We start from the raw sequence: 15,626 nt of genomic DNA, 5'->3' as shown, positions 1-15,626 counted from the left end.
CTGGTGAGATGTAAAGTGGTAACAGCCAATAATGAGAACAGAAAGGAGCTGCGTTTAAATGAAAAAAATTGAGCCACCATTCCATTCAGCAGGCCCACCGCTGAGCCTCTCACCTGAGAAATCCAGAGTCAAGGAGGCACAGGCTTCAACAGCTGCACTGCAGGAATTTTCACAATAGCCAAGACACGGAAGCAACCAAAATGTCCATCACCAGATGAGTGGAAAAAGAAGTGGTCCATGTACAAAAAGGAATATTTGCCATGGAAAACAATGAAACACTGCTCTTTGAGGCACCATAGATGAGCCTAGAGATAATCACAGAACATGAGGTAAGTCGGAAAGCAAAAGACATATCCTATGATATCACTTATAGGCGTTATCTAACAACTGACACAAATGAACATATTTCCACAGAGAAAGACACTCACAGACTTAGAAAACAAACTATGCTTATCCAAAAGGAAAGGTGGCGGGAATGGAAAAGTTAATCTTAGGGTTACCATACGTGTACAAATACCTATTAAATACATATATCATAAAGACTGACCATATAGCAAAGGAGGTCTATGGAACACTCTGCAACAATTTACATGGCAAGTGGATCTGTACATGAATATATATATATATATATATATATATATATATATATGTATATATATGTTATGCACAAATGAACCAGATTGTGTACACCTAGGACAAACAATATTCTAATCATTACCCCGATTAAAAAAACTAAAACAACGAACAAGAAGTAATGTAACATAAACTTATGGGGGTTTCTCCTGCCACATTCCATTTTAATTTACAACCTAGGAACAGGACTTCCAGAAAGGCTCTGCTGCCCTAGTTACCAGATTTGGGAATGGAGAAATGCTGCCGCCTTGTGGCCGTTTCCCACAACAGCAGCTTTAAACCCAGTGCTAATGGTCACTAAATATTCACACTCATTACAATCCTGTGAATGACACCTACCCTCAGAAACAATCCTGGGGTCGAAAACTGACCCAAAAATTCAATCTTGAGGGCAACCTTTCAAGAAGACAATTTCAAGAGGTTAATTGTACTCTCCGTTTTTTGCATTTTTTCTTTAACAGAAATTTTAAAAGGTGTGGAAAAATGAACATTAGAAATAATTAAAGACATGCAAATCCAAGTTACAAAAATCCTATCAGCGCACACCACTCAGAATGGCCATCAGCAAAAATTCTGCATACAATAAGTGCTGAAGGGGTTGTGGAGAAATGCCTACACTTGGTTCAAAGTGGGACATGATAAGTACCAGTAAGGAAAACACAGACGAGGTGCCTTGAAAAGGTAAATACTGAGCTACCATTCAATCAAGCATACCCACTGCTGGGCCTATCGCCTGAGAGGATGAGAATCAAAAAGTCACAGGCTGGGCTTCACTGGTGGCACAGTGGTTGAGAGTCGGCCACCAATGCAGGGGATGTGGGTTCATGCCCCGGTGCGGGAAAATCCAACATGCCGTGGAGCGGCTTGTCCTGTGAGCTATGGCTGCTGGGCCTGCGCGTCCGGAGCCTGTGCTCTCCAATGGGAGGGGCCACGGCAGGGTGAGGCCCACGTACCACAAAAAAAAAGACACAGGTTGGCAATCCTGCACTCGAGCAATATTTACCATAGCCAACACTTGGAAGCTATGAAAATGTCCATCAACAGAGGAATGCCCAAAGAAGAAGTGGTCCATGTACAAAATAGAATATGACTCCAACAAAAAAATATAAATTCAATTTAGAAAACAAACATATGTAAGCAGACATCAGCTTTGGGGCTTTATCCGGGCACATTCCACTCGAATTTATAACCGAGGAACACCACTGCCAGGAAAGTCTGTTTCCCTAGTTACCAGATTGGGAAAAGCAGAAATGCTGCTGCCCTCTGGCCGTAACCTGCAACAGCAGCTTGAAAACCTGTGCTAAGGGTCACTTCATATGCACCAGTACTGGAGGGCTGTAAATGAAACCTGCCCTCAAAATGTCTTGAGGGTGGTAATGGCCAAAATATTTCTAAATGTCACACATACTTCACAAAAACAATTTGAAGAGGTAAGCTGTAATCACAGTTTGAAGAAAAAAAGGACATGCCAGAAAGCTCAAGTTCAAGGGATTCTGAAACGCATGCAAAGCCCCACAAAGAGGTATCAGCTCACACTAGTCAGAATAAACATCAGCAAAAAAAACCTACAAACAATAAATGCTGAAGTTGTTGTGGAGTAGTGCATACCCCCTCAACTTTAAGTGGGATGTAACCTGGTAAGAGCCACTAATGACAACAGAATGCAGGTGCCTTTACAAGGTAAACATTTTGCTACCATATGATCCAGCAGGCCCACTCCTGGGCCTATAACCTAAGAAGACAGAATTGGAAAGACACAGGCAGGCAATTGTGCATTGCCGCAGCATTACAATAGCCAAGACATGGAAGCAACCAAAAAGTCCATCAACAGATGAGTGGACAAAGAAGAACTGGTACATGTACAGACGGAATATTAGCCAAGGAAGAAAAGGACACAATGCCATTTGCAGCACCGTAGATGAGTCTAGACGTAATCACACAACTTGTGGTATGTCAGAAAGAGAAAGACACATATCGTATGATACCACTTATAGGTGTTACCTATAAATTGATACCACTGAAGATATTTCCACAGAGAAGGGCAACCACAGATTCATTAAACAAACTTATGGTTCACCAATGGAAATTTGGGAGGATTGGATACATTAGCATATTCGGGTTAAGAGGCATATACAAACACAGGTGAAATATAGAATCACCAAACACCTATGGAATACCAAGAGAAGACTACTCAACATTCTGTCATAACGTACATGGAAAAGGATCCCAGGAAGAATAGACATATGTTTATGTGTAAAAGAACCACATCTTGCACACCTAGAACAAGCCAAACATTGTGATCAAACTTGCTGTGATAAAAAATAAAAATTAAATTAAAAAAGCGAACCAGAAGTAGTGAGACATAAACATAAAGGGCTTTTTCCTGGCACATTCCATTCTAAATTACAACCTAGAACATGACTTCCATTGAGGCTCTGTTGCCCTAGTAACCAGATTTGGTAAAGGAGAACTGCTGCCACCTTGTGGGCGTTTCACACAACAGCAGCTTTCATCCCAGCGCTAATGGTCAGTTGATATTCGAAATAATTGAAGGCCTGTAAATCACACCTGCCCTGAAAACAAACCCTGGGGTTGTATATCGACCAAAAAATTCAAAAGACGTCCACATTTCAAACCGACAGTTTCAAGAGGCATAATTTATGCACATTTGGCTTCTGTTTCCCTTTCTGTCTTTCTTTTTTGTGAAAACTCGGGAATGGAACAAGGGTGAACATCAGGAATTAATAAGGCCATGCAAATCCAGTGTACAAAAACGTTCGCCTCACAGCCGTCAGAATGATCATCAGCAAAAAAAAGGCTCAAAGAATAAATGCTGAAGGGGTTTTAGAGAACTGCATACCCTTTAGCTGCTGGTGGGATGTAACCTGTTAACAGCCAGTAGTGAGAACAGAATGGAGGTGCATTTAAGGGTAAACATGGAGCTACCATGTGATCTGGTAGGCCCACTCATGGGCCTATCACGTGAGTAGACCAGAATCAAAAAGACACAGGCTGGCAATCCTGCACTGCAGCAACATGTACCACAGCCAAGACCTGGAAGAATCCAAAATGTCCATCAACAGAAAAATGCACCAAGAAGAAGTCGTCCATGTACACAATGGAATAATAGCCATGAAAAAGCATGGAACAGTGCCGTTGGCACCACCACAGAGGGATCTACAGATAATCACCCAACTTGAAGTAGGAAAGAAACCGAAAGACAGATATCCTATGACATCACTTATAGGCGTTACCTAAAAATTGATACCCATGAAATAATTTCCAAGAGAAGGACACACATAGATTCAGAAAACCAAATTAGGTTTAACCACATGGAAAGGTGTAAGGAATGTATGAATTAGGATACGGGGGTTTACACACATATACTAATACATATGAAATATATAATCACAAAATACCTATGGAATACGAAGACAGGTCTACTCAACACTCTATAAAAACATCCACGGGAAAGGAGCCAAAGAGGAACAGACAGATACATTGATAGGATGAACCAGAAACTGTACACCTAGGAGAATCTACATTTTTATCAAATTGGCTCTGATAATTAATAAAAATTAAATTTAAAAAACAAACAACAATGTAGGAGATATAAGCTCTTGGGGGATTGCGCTGGCACATTCCACTCTAATTTGCAGCTTACTAACACGATCTCCAGGAAAGCTCTGTTGCCCAAAAACACAGAGTTGGAAATGTAGAAATGCGGCCGCCTTGAGGCCGTTTCCCACAAGAGCGGCTTTAAACCCACAGTTAATGGTCACTTAACATTCACAGGGACTTAGGGCTGTAAAGGACACCTGCCCTAAATAATTGTGTGGAGGTAGGGAATGGCCAAACAAATTCAAAACTGGCAAATTTTCAAGGAGGTAGTATGGAGGGGTAAGTTTGACTCACTCATTTTCAAAAAAGAGGAAAATGGATAAAAGCTCAACATGAGGAATTATATGACTCATGCAAATCTAACCTCCAAAAAGGTTTCAACTCACACATGTCAACTACCATCAGCTAAAAGTCTATAAACAATAAATGCTGAAGGGGTTTAAGACAACTGTGTACCCTCTAGCTGCTGGTGAGTTGTAAAGTGGTAACAGCCAATAATGAGAACAGAAAGGAGCTGCGTTTAAATGAAAAAAATTGAGCCACCATTCCATTCAGCAGGCCCACCGCTGAGCCTCTCACCTGAGAAATCCAGAGTCAAGGAGGCACAGGCTTCAACAGCTGCACTGCAGGAATTTTCACAATAGCCAAGACACGGAAGCAACCAAAATGTCCATCACCAGATGAGTGGAAAAAGAAGTGGTCCATGTACAAAAAGGAATATTTGCCATGGAAAACAATGAAACACTGCTCTTTGAGGCACCATAGATGAGCCTAGAGATAATCACAGAACATGAGGTAAGTCGGAAAGCAAAAGACATATCCTATGATATCACTTATAGGCGTTATCTAACAACTGACACAAATGAACATATTTCCACAGAGAAAGACACTCACAGACTTAGAAAACAAACTATGCTTATCCAAAAGGAAAGGTGGCGGGAATGGAAAAGTTAATCTTAGGGTTACCATACGTGTACAAATACCTATTAAATACATATATCATAAAGACTGACCATATAGCAAAGGAGGTCTATGGAACACTCTGCAACAATTTACATGGCAAGTGGATCTGTACATGAATATATATATATATATATATATATATATGTATATATATGTTATGCACAAATGAACCAGATTGTGTACACCTAGGACAAACAATATTCTAATCATTACCCCGATTAAAAAAACTAAAACAACGAACAAGAAGTAATGTAACATAAACTTATGGGGGTTTCACCTGCCACATTCCATTTTAATTTACAACCTAGGAACAGGACTTCCAGAAAGGCTCTGCTGCCCTAGTAACCAGATTTGGGAATGGAGAAATGCTGCCGCCTTGTGGCCGTTTCCCACAACAGCAGCTTTAAACCCAGTGCTAATGGTCACTAAATATTCACACTCATTACAATCCTGTGAATGACACCTACCATCAGAAACAATCCTGGGGTCGAAAACTGACCCAAAAATTCAACCTTGAGGGCAACCTTTCAAGAAGACAATTTCAAGAGGTTAATTGTACTCTCCGTTTTTTGCATTTTTTCTTTAACAGAAATTTTAAAAGGTGTGGAAAAATGAACATTAGAAATATTTAAAGACATGCAAATCCAAGTTACAAAAATCCTATCAGCGCACACCACTCAGAATGGCCATCAGCAAAAATTCTGCAAACAACAAATGCTGAAGGGGTTGTGGAGAAATGCCTACACTTGGTTCAACGTGGGACATGATAAGTACCAGTAAGGAAAACACAGATGAGGTGCCTTGAAAAGGTAAATACTGAGCTACCATTCAATCAAGCATACCCACTGCTGGGCCTATCGCCTGAGAGGATGAGAATCAAAAAGTCACAGGCTGGGCTTCAGAGGTGGCGCAGTGGTTGAGAGTCGGCCACCAATGCAGGGGATATGGGTGCATGCCCCGGTGCGGGAAAATCCAACATTCCGTGGAGCGGCTTGTCCTGTGAGCTATGGCTGCTGGGACCGCGTGTCCGGAGCCTGTGCTCTCCAGTGGGAGGGGCCACGGCAGGGTGAGGCCCACGTACCACAAAAAAAAAAAAAACAGGTTGGCAATCCTGCACTCGAGCAATATTTACCATAGCCAACACTTGGAAGCTATGAAAATGTCCACCAACAGAGGAATGCACAAAGAAGAAGTGGTCCATGTACAAAACAGAATATGACTCAAACAAAAAAATATAAATTCAATTTAGAAAACAAACATATGTAAGCAGACATCAGCTTTGGGGCTTTATCCGGGCCCATTCCACTCGAATTTATAACCGAGGAACACCACTGCCAGGAAAGTCTGTTTCCCTAGTTACCAGATTGGGAAAAGCAGAAATGCTGCCGCCCTCTGGCCGTTACCTGCAACAGCAGCTTGAAAACCTGTGCTAAGGGTCACTTCATATGCACCAGTACTGGAGGGCTGTAAATGAAACCTGCCCTCAAAATGTCTTGAGGGATGTAATGGCCAAAATATTTCTGAATGTCACACATACTTCACGAAAACAATTTGAAGAGGTAAGCTGTAATCACAGTTTGAAGAAAAAAAGGATATGCCAGAAAGCTCAAGTTCAAGGGATTCTGAGACGCATGCAAAGCCAACCACAAAGAGGTATCAGCTCACACTAGTCAGAATAAACATCAGCAAAAAAAACCTACAAACAATAAATGCTGAAGTTGTTGTGGAGTAGTGCATAACCCCTCAACTTTAAGTGGGATGTAACCTGGTAACAGCCACTAATGACAACAGAATGCAGGTGCCTTTACAAGGTAAACATTTTGCTACCATATGATCCAGCAGGCCCACTCCTGGGCCTATAACCTAAGTAGACAGAATTGGAAAGACACAGGCAGGCAAATGTGCATTGCCGCAGCATTACAATAGCCAAGACATGGAAGCAACCAAAAAGTCCATCAACAGATGAGTGGACAAAGAAGAACTGGTACATGTACAGACGGAATATTAGCCAAGGAAAAAAAGGACACAATGCCATTTGCAGCACCGTAGATGAGTCTAGACGTAATCACACAACTTGTAGTATGTCAGAAAGAGAAAGACACATATCGTGTGATATCACTTATAGGTGTTACCTATAAATTGATACCACTGAAGATATTTCCACAGAGAAGGGCAACCACAGATTCATTAAACAAACTTATGGTTCACCAATGGAAATTTGGGAGGATTGGTTACATTAGCATATTCGGGTCAAGAGGCATATACAAACATAGGTGAAATATAGAATCACCAAACACCTATGGAATACCAAGAGAAGACTACTCAACATTCTGTCATAACGTACATGGAAAAGGATCCCAGGAAGAATAGACATATGTTTATGTGTAAAAGAACCACATCTTGCACACCTAGAACAAGCCAAACATTGTAATCAAACTTGCTGTGATAAAAAATAAAAATTAAATTAAAAAAGAGAACCAGAAGTAGTGAGACATAAACATAAAGGGCTTTTTCCTGGCACATTCCATTCTAAATTACAGCCTAGTACACGACTTCCCTTGAGGCTCTGTTGCCCTAGTAACCAGATTTGGTAAAGGAGAAGTGCTGCCACCTTTTGGGCGTTTCACACAACAGCAGCTTTCATCCCAGCGCTAATGGTCAGTTGATATTCGAAATAATTGAAGGCCTGTAAATCACACCTGCCCTGAAAACAAACCCTGGGGTTGTATATCGACCAAAAAATTCAAAAGACGTCCACATTTCAAACCGACAGTTTTAAGAGGCATAATTTAGGCACATTTGGCTTCTGTTTCTCTTTCTGTCTTTCTTTTTTTGTGAAAAATCGGGACTGGAACAAGGGTGAACATCAGGAATTAAGAAAGCCATGCAAATCCAGTGTACAAAAACGTTCGCCTCACAGCCGTCAGAATGATCATCAGCAAAAAAAAGTCTCAAAGAATAAATGCTGAAGGGGTTTTAGAGAACTGCATACCCTTCAGCTGCTGGTGGGATGTAACTTGTTAACAGCCAGTAGTGAGAACAGAATGGAGGTGCATTTAAGGGTAAACATGGAGCTACCATGTGATCTGGTAGGCCCACTCATGGGCCTATCACGTGAGTAGACCACAATCAAAAAGACACAGGCTGGCAATCCTGCACTGCAGCAACATGTACCACAGCCAAGACCTGGAAGAATCCAAAATGTCCATCAACAGAAAAATGCACCAAGAAGAAGTCGTCCATGTACACAATGAAATAATAGCCATGAAAAAGCATGGAACAGTGCCGTTGGCACCACCACAGAGGGATCTACAGATAATCACCCAACTTGAAGTAGGAAAGAAACCGAAAGACAGATATCCTATGACATGACTTATAGGCGTTACCTAAAAATTGATACCCATGAAATAATTTCCAAGAGAAGGACACACATAGATTCAGAAAACCAAATTAGGTTTAACCACATGGAAAGGTGTAAGGAATGTATGAATTAGGATATGGGGGTTAACAGACATATACTAATAGATATGAAATATATAATCACAAAATACCTATGGAATACGAAGACAGGTCTACTCAACACTCTATAAAAACATCCACGGGAAAGGAGCCAAAGGGGAATAGACAGATACATTGATAGGATGAACCAGAAACTGTACACCTAGGAGAATCTACATTTTTATCAAATTGGCTCTGATAATTAATAAAAATTAAATTTAAAAAACAAACAACAATGTAGGAGATATAAGCTCTTGGGGGATTGCACTGGCACATTCCACTCTAATTTGCAGCTTACTAACACGATCTCCAGGAAAGCTCTGTTGCCCAAAAACACAGAGTTGGAAATGTAGAAATGCGGCCGCCTTGAGGCCGTTTCCCACAAGAGCGGCTTTAAACCCACAGTTAATGGTCACTTAACATCCACAGGGACTTAGGGCTGTAAAGGACACCTGCCCTAAATAATTGTGCGGAGGTAGGGAATGGCCAAACAAATTCAAAACTGGCAAATTTTCAAGGAGGTAGTATGGAGGGGTAAGTTTGACTCACTCATTTTCAAAAAAGAGGAAAATGGATAAAAGCTCAACATGAGGAATTATATGACTCATGCAAATCTAACCTCCAAAAAGGTTTCAACTCACACATGTCAACTACCATCAGCTAAAAGTCTATAAACAATAAATGCTGAAGGGGTTTAAGACAACTGTGTACCCTCTAGCTGCTGGTGAGATGTAAAGTGGTAACAGCCAATAATGAGAACAGAAAGGAGCTGCGTTTAAATGAAAAAAATTGAGCCACCATTCCATTCAGCAGGCCCACCGCTGAGCCTCTCACCTGAGAAATCCAGAGTCAAGGAGGCACAGGCTTCAACAGCTGCACTGCAGGAATTTTCACAATAGCCAAGACACGGAAGCAACCAAAATGTCCATCACCAGATGAGTGGAAAAAGAAGTGGTCCATGTACAAAAAGGAATATTTGCCATGGAAAACAATGAAACACTGCTCTTTGAGGCACCATAGATGAGCCTAGAGATAATCACAGAACATGAGGTAAGTCGGAAAGCAAAAGACATATCCTATGATATCACTTATAGGCGTTATCTAACAACTGACACAAATGAACATATTTCCACAGACTTAGAAAACAAACTATGCTTATCCAAAAGGAAAGGTGGCAGGAATGGAAAAGTTAATCTTAGGGTTACCATACGTGTACAAATACCTATTAAATACATATATCAAAAAGACCGACCATATAGCAAGGGAGGTCTATGGAACACTCTGCAACAATTTACATGGCAAGTGGATCTGTACATGAATATACATATATATATATTTATATATATATATATATGTTATGCACAAATGAACCAGATTGTGTACACCTAGGACAAACAATATTCTAATCATTACCCCGATTAAAAAAACTAAAACAACGAACAAGAAGTAATGTAACATAAACTTATGGGGGTTTCTCCTGCCACATTCCATTTTAATTTACAACCTAGGAACAGGACTTCCAGAAAGGCTCTGTTGCCCTAGTAACCAGATTTGGGAATGGAGAAATGCTGCCGCCTTGTGGCCGTTTCCCACAACAGCAGCTTTAAACCCAGTGCTAATGGTCACTAAATATTCACACTCATTACAATCCTGTGAATGACACCTACCCTCAGAAACAAGCCTGGGGTCGAAAACTGACCCAAAAATTCAACCTTGAGGGCAACCTTTCAAGAAGACAATTTCAAGAGGTTACTTGTACTCTCCGTTTTTTGCATTTTTTCTTTAACAGAAATTTTAAAAGGTGTGGAAAAATGAACATTAGAAATATTTAAAGACATGCAAATCCAAGTTACAAAAATCCTATCAGCGCACACCACTCAGAATGGCCATCACCAAAAATTCTGCAAACAATAAATGCTGAAGGGGTTGTGGAGAAATGCCTACACTTGGTTCAACGTGGGACGTGATAAGTACCAGTAAGGAAAACACAGACGAGGTGCCTTGAAAAGGTAAATACTGAGCTACCATTCAATCAAGCATACCCACTGCTGGGCCTATCGCCTGAGAGGATGAGAATCAAAAAGTCACAGGCTGGGATTCACTGGTGGCGCAGTGGTTCAGAGTCAGCCACCAATGCAGGGGATATGGGTTCATGCCCCGGTGCGCGAAAATCCAGCATGCCGTGGAGCGGCTTGTCCTGTGAGCTATGGCTGCTGGGCCTGCGCGTCCGGAGCCTGTGCTCTCCAATGGGAGGGGCCACGGCAGGGCGAGGCCCACGTACCACAAAAAAAAAAGACACACGTTGGCAATCCTGCACTCGAGCAATATTTACCATAGCCAACACTTGGAAGCTATGAAAATGTCCATCAACAGAGGAATGCACAAACAAGAAGTGGTCCATGTACAAAATAGAATATGACTCCAACAAAAAAATATAAATTCAATTTAGAAAACAAACATATGTAAGCAGACATCAGCTTTGGGGCTTTATCCGGGCCCATTCCACTCGAATTTATAACCGAGGAACACCACTGCCAGGAAAGTCTGTTTCCCTACTTACCAGATTGGGAAAAGCAGAAATGCTGCCACCCTCTGGCCGTTACCTGCAACAGCAGCTTGAAAACCTGTGCTAAGGGTCACTTCATATGCACCAGTACTGGAGGGCTGTAAATGAAACCTGCCCTCAAAATGTCTTGAGGGACGTAATGGCCAAAATATTTCTAAATGTCACACATACTTCACGAAAACAATTTGAAGAGGTAAGCTGTAATCACAGTTTGAAGAAAAAAAGGACATGCCAGAAAGCTCAAGTTCAAGGGATTCTGAGACGCATGCAAAGCCCACCACAAAGAGGTATCAGCTCACACTAGTCAGAATAAACATCAGCAAAAAAAACCTACAAACAATAAATGCTGAAGTTGTTGTGGAGTAGTGCATACCCCCTCAATTTTAAGTGGGATGTAACCTGGTAAGAGCCACTAATGACAACAGAATGCAGGTGCCTTTACAAGGTAAACATTTTCCTACCATATGATCCAGCAGGCCCACTCCTGGGCCTATAACCTAAGAAGACAGAATTGGAAAGACACAGGCAGGCAAATGTGCATTGCCGCAGCATTACAATAGCCAAGACATGGAAGCAACCAAAAAGTCCATCAACAGATGAGTGGACAAAGAAGAGCTGGTACATGTACAGACGGAATATTAGCCAAGGAAAAAAAGGACACAATGCCATTTGCAGCACCGTAGATGAGTCTAGACGTAATCACACAACTTGTAGTATGTCAGAAAGAGAAAGACACATATCGTGTGATATCACTTATAGGTGTTACCTATAAATTGATACCACTGGAGATATTTCCACAGAGAAGGGCAACCACAGATTCATTAAACAAACTTATGGTTCACCAATGGAAATTTGGGAGGATTGGTTACATTAGCATATTCGGGTTAACAGACATATACAAACACAGGTGAAATATAGAATCACCAAACACCTATGGAATACCAAGAGGAGACTACTCAACATTCTGTCATAACATACATGGAAAAGGATCCCAGGAAGAATAGACATATGTTTATGTGTAAAAGAACCACATCTTGCACACCTAGAACAAGCCAAACATTGTAATCAAACTTGCTGTGATAAAAAATAAAAATTAAATTAAAAGAGCAAACCAGAAGTAGTGAGACATAAACATAATGGGCTTTTTCCTGGCACATTCCATTCTAAATTACAACCTAGGACACGACTTCCATTGAGGCTCTGTTGCCCTAGTAACCAGATTTGGTAAAGGAGAACTGCTGCCACCTTGTGGGCGTTTCACACAACAGTAGCTTTCATCCCAGCGCTAATGGTCAGTTGATATTCAAAATAATTGAAGGCCTGTAAATCACACCTGCCCTGAAAACATACCCTGGGGTTGTATATCGACCAAAAAATTCAAAAGACGTCCACATTTCAAACCGACAGTTTCAAGAGGCATAATTTATGCACATTTGGCTTCTGTTTCTCTTTCTGTCTTTCTTTTTTGTGAAAAATCGGAAATGGAACAAGGGTGAACATCAGGAATTAAGAAAGCCATGCAAAGCCAGTGTACAAAAACGTTCGCCTCACAGCCGTCAGAATGATCATCCGCAAAAAAAAGTCTACAAAGAATAAATGCTGAAGGGGTTTTAGAGAACTGCATACCCTTTAGCTGCTGGTGGGATGTAACCTGTTAACAGCCAGTAGTGAGAACAGAATGGAGGTGCATTTAAGGGTAAACATGGAGCTACCATGTGATCTGGTAGGCCCACTCATGGGCCTATCACGTGAGTAGACCAGAATCAAAAAGACACAGGCTGGCAATCCTGCACTGCGGCAACATGTACCATAGCCAAGACCTGGAAGAATCCAAAATGTCCATCAACAGAAAAATGCACCAAGAAGAAGTCGTCCATGTACACAGTGGAATACTACCCATGAAAAAGCATGGAACAGTGCCGTTGGCACCACCACAGAGGGATCTACAGATAATCACCCAACTTGAAGTAGGAAAGAAACCGAAAGACAGATATCCTATGACATCACTTATAGGCATTACCTAAAAATTGATACCCATGAAATAATTTCCAAGAGAAGGACACACATAGATTCAGAAAACCAAATTAGGTTTAACCACATGGAAAGGTGTAAGGAATGTATGAATTAGGATACGGGGGTTAACATACATATACTAATACATACGAAATATATAATCACAAAATACCTATGGAATACGAAGACAGGTCTACTCAACACTCTATAAAAACATCCACGGGAAAGGAGCCAAAGAGGAATAGACAGATACATTGATAGGATGAACCAGAAACTGTACACCTAGGAGAATCTACATTTTTATCAAATGGGCTCTGATAGTTAATAAAAATTAAATTTAAAAAACAAACAACAATGTAGGAGATATAAGCTCTTGGGGGATTGCGCTGGCACATTCCACTCTAATTTGCAGCTTACTAACACGATCTCCAGGAAAGCTCTGTTGCCCAAAAACACAGAGTTGGAAATGTAGAAATGCGGCTGCCTTGAGGCCGTTTCCCACAAGAGCGGCTTTAAACCCACAGTTAATGGTCACTTAACATTCACAGGGACTTAGGGCTGTAAAGGACACCTGCCCTAAATAATTGTGCGGAGGTAGGGAATGGCCAAACAAATTCAAAACTGGCAAATTTTCAAGGAGGTAGTATGGAGGGGTAAGTATGACTCACTCATTTTCAAAAAAGAGGAAAATGGATAAAAGCTCAACATGAGGAATTATATGACTCATGCAAATCTAACCTCCAAAAAGGTTTCAACTCACACATGTCAACTACCATCAGCTAAAAGTCTATAAACAATAAATGCTGAAGGGGTTTAAGACAACTGTGTACCCTCTAGCTGCTGGTGAGATGTAAAGTGGTAACAGCCAATAATGAGAACAGAAAGGAGCTGCGTTTAAATGAAAAAAATTGAGCCACCATTCCATTCAGCAGGCCCACCGCTGAGCCTCTCACCTGAGAAATCCAGAGTCAAGGAGGCACAGGCTTCAACAGCTGCACTGCAGGAATTTTCACAATAGCCAAGACACGGAAGCAACCAAAATGTCCATCACCAGATGAGTGGAAAAAGAAGTGGTCCATGTACAAAAAGGAATATTTGCCATGGAAAACAATGAAACACTGCTCTTTGAGGCACCATAGATGAGCCTAGAGATAATCACAGAACATGAGGTAAGTCGGAAAGCAAAAGACATATCCTATGATATCACTTATAGGCGTTATCTAACAACTGACACAAATGAACATATTTCCACAGACTTAGAAAACAAACTATGCTTATCCAAAAGGAAAGGTGGCAGGAATGGAAAAGTTAATCTTAGGGTTACCATACGTGTACAAATACCTATTAAATACATATATCAAAAAGACCGACCATATAGCAAGGGAGGTCTATGGAACACTCTGCAACAATTTACATGGCAAGTGGATCTGTACAAAAATATACATATATATATATATATATATATATATATATATATATTATGCACAAATGAACCAGATTGTGTACACCTAGGACAAACAATATTCTAATCATTACCCCGATTAAAAAAACTAAAACAACGAACAACAAGTAATGTAACATAAACTTATGGGGGTTTCTCCTGCCACATTCCATTTTAATTTACAACCTAGGAACAGGACTTCCAGAAAGGCTCTGCTGCCCTAGTAACCAGATTTGGGAATGGAGAAATGCTGCCGCCTTGTGGCCGTTTCCCACAACAGCAGCTTTAAACCCAGTGCTAATGGTCACTAAATATTCACACTCATTACAATCCTGTGAATGACACCTACCCTCAGAAACAAGCCTGGGGTCGAAAACTGACCCAAAAATTCAACCTTGAGGGCAACCTTTCAAGAAGACAATTTCAAGAGGTTACTTGTACTCTCCGTTTTTTGCATTTTTTCTTTAACAGAAATTTTAAAAGGTGTGGAAAAATGAACATTAGAAATATTTAAAGACATGCAAATCCAAGTTACAAAAATCCTATCAGCGGACACCACTCAGAATGGCCATCAGCAAAAATTCTGCAAACAACAAATGCTGAAGGGGTTGTGGAGAAATGCCTACACTTGGTTCAACGTGGGACGTGATAAGTACCAGTAAGGAAAACACAGACGAGGTGCCTTGAAAAGGTAAATACTGAGCTACCATTCAATCAAGCATACCCACTGCTGGGCCTATCGCCTGAGAGGATGAGAATCAAAAAGTCACAGGCTGGGCTTCACTGGTGGCGCAGTGGTTGAGAGTCGGCCACCAATGCAGGGGATATGGGTTCATGCCCCGGTGCAGGAAAATCCAACATGCCGTGGAGCGGCTTGTCCTGTGAGCTATG

The sequence above is a fragment of the Hyperoodon ampullatus genome, assembly GCF_949752795.1.
Source record: "Hyperoodon ampullatus genome assembly, chromosome: 7".
Taxonomy (NCBI): domain Eukaryota; kingdom Metazoa; phylum Chordata; class Mammalia; order Artiodactyla; family Ziphiidae; genus Hyperoodon; species Hyperoodon ampullatus.
This window is presented reverse-complemented; position numbering follows the sequence as displayed.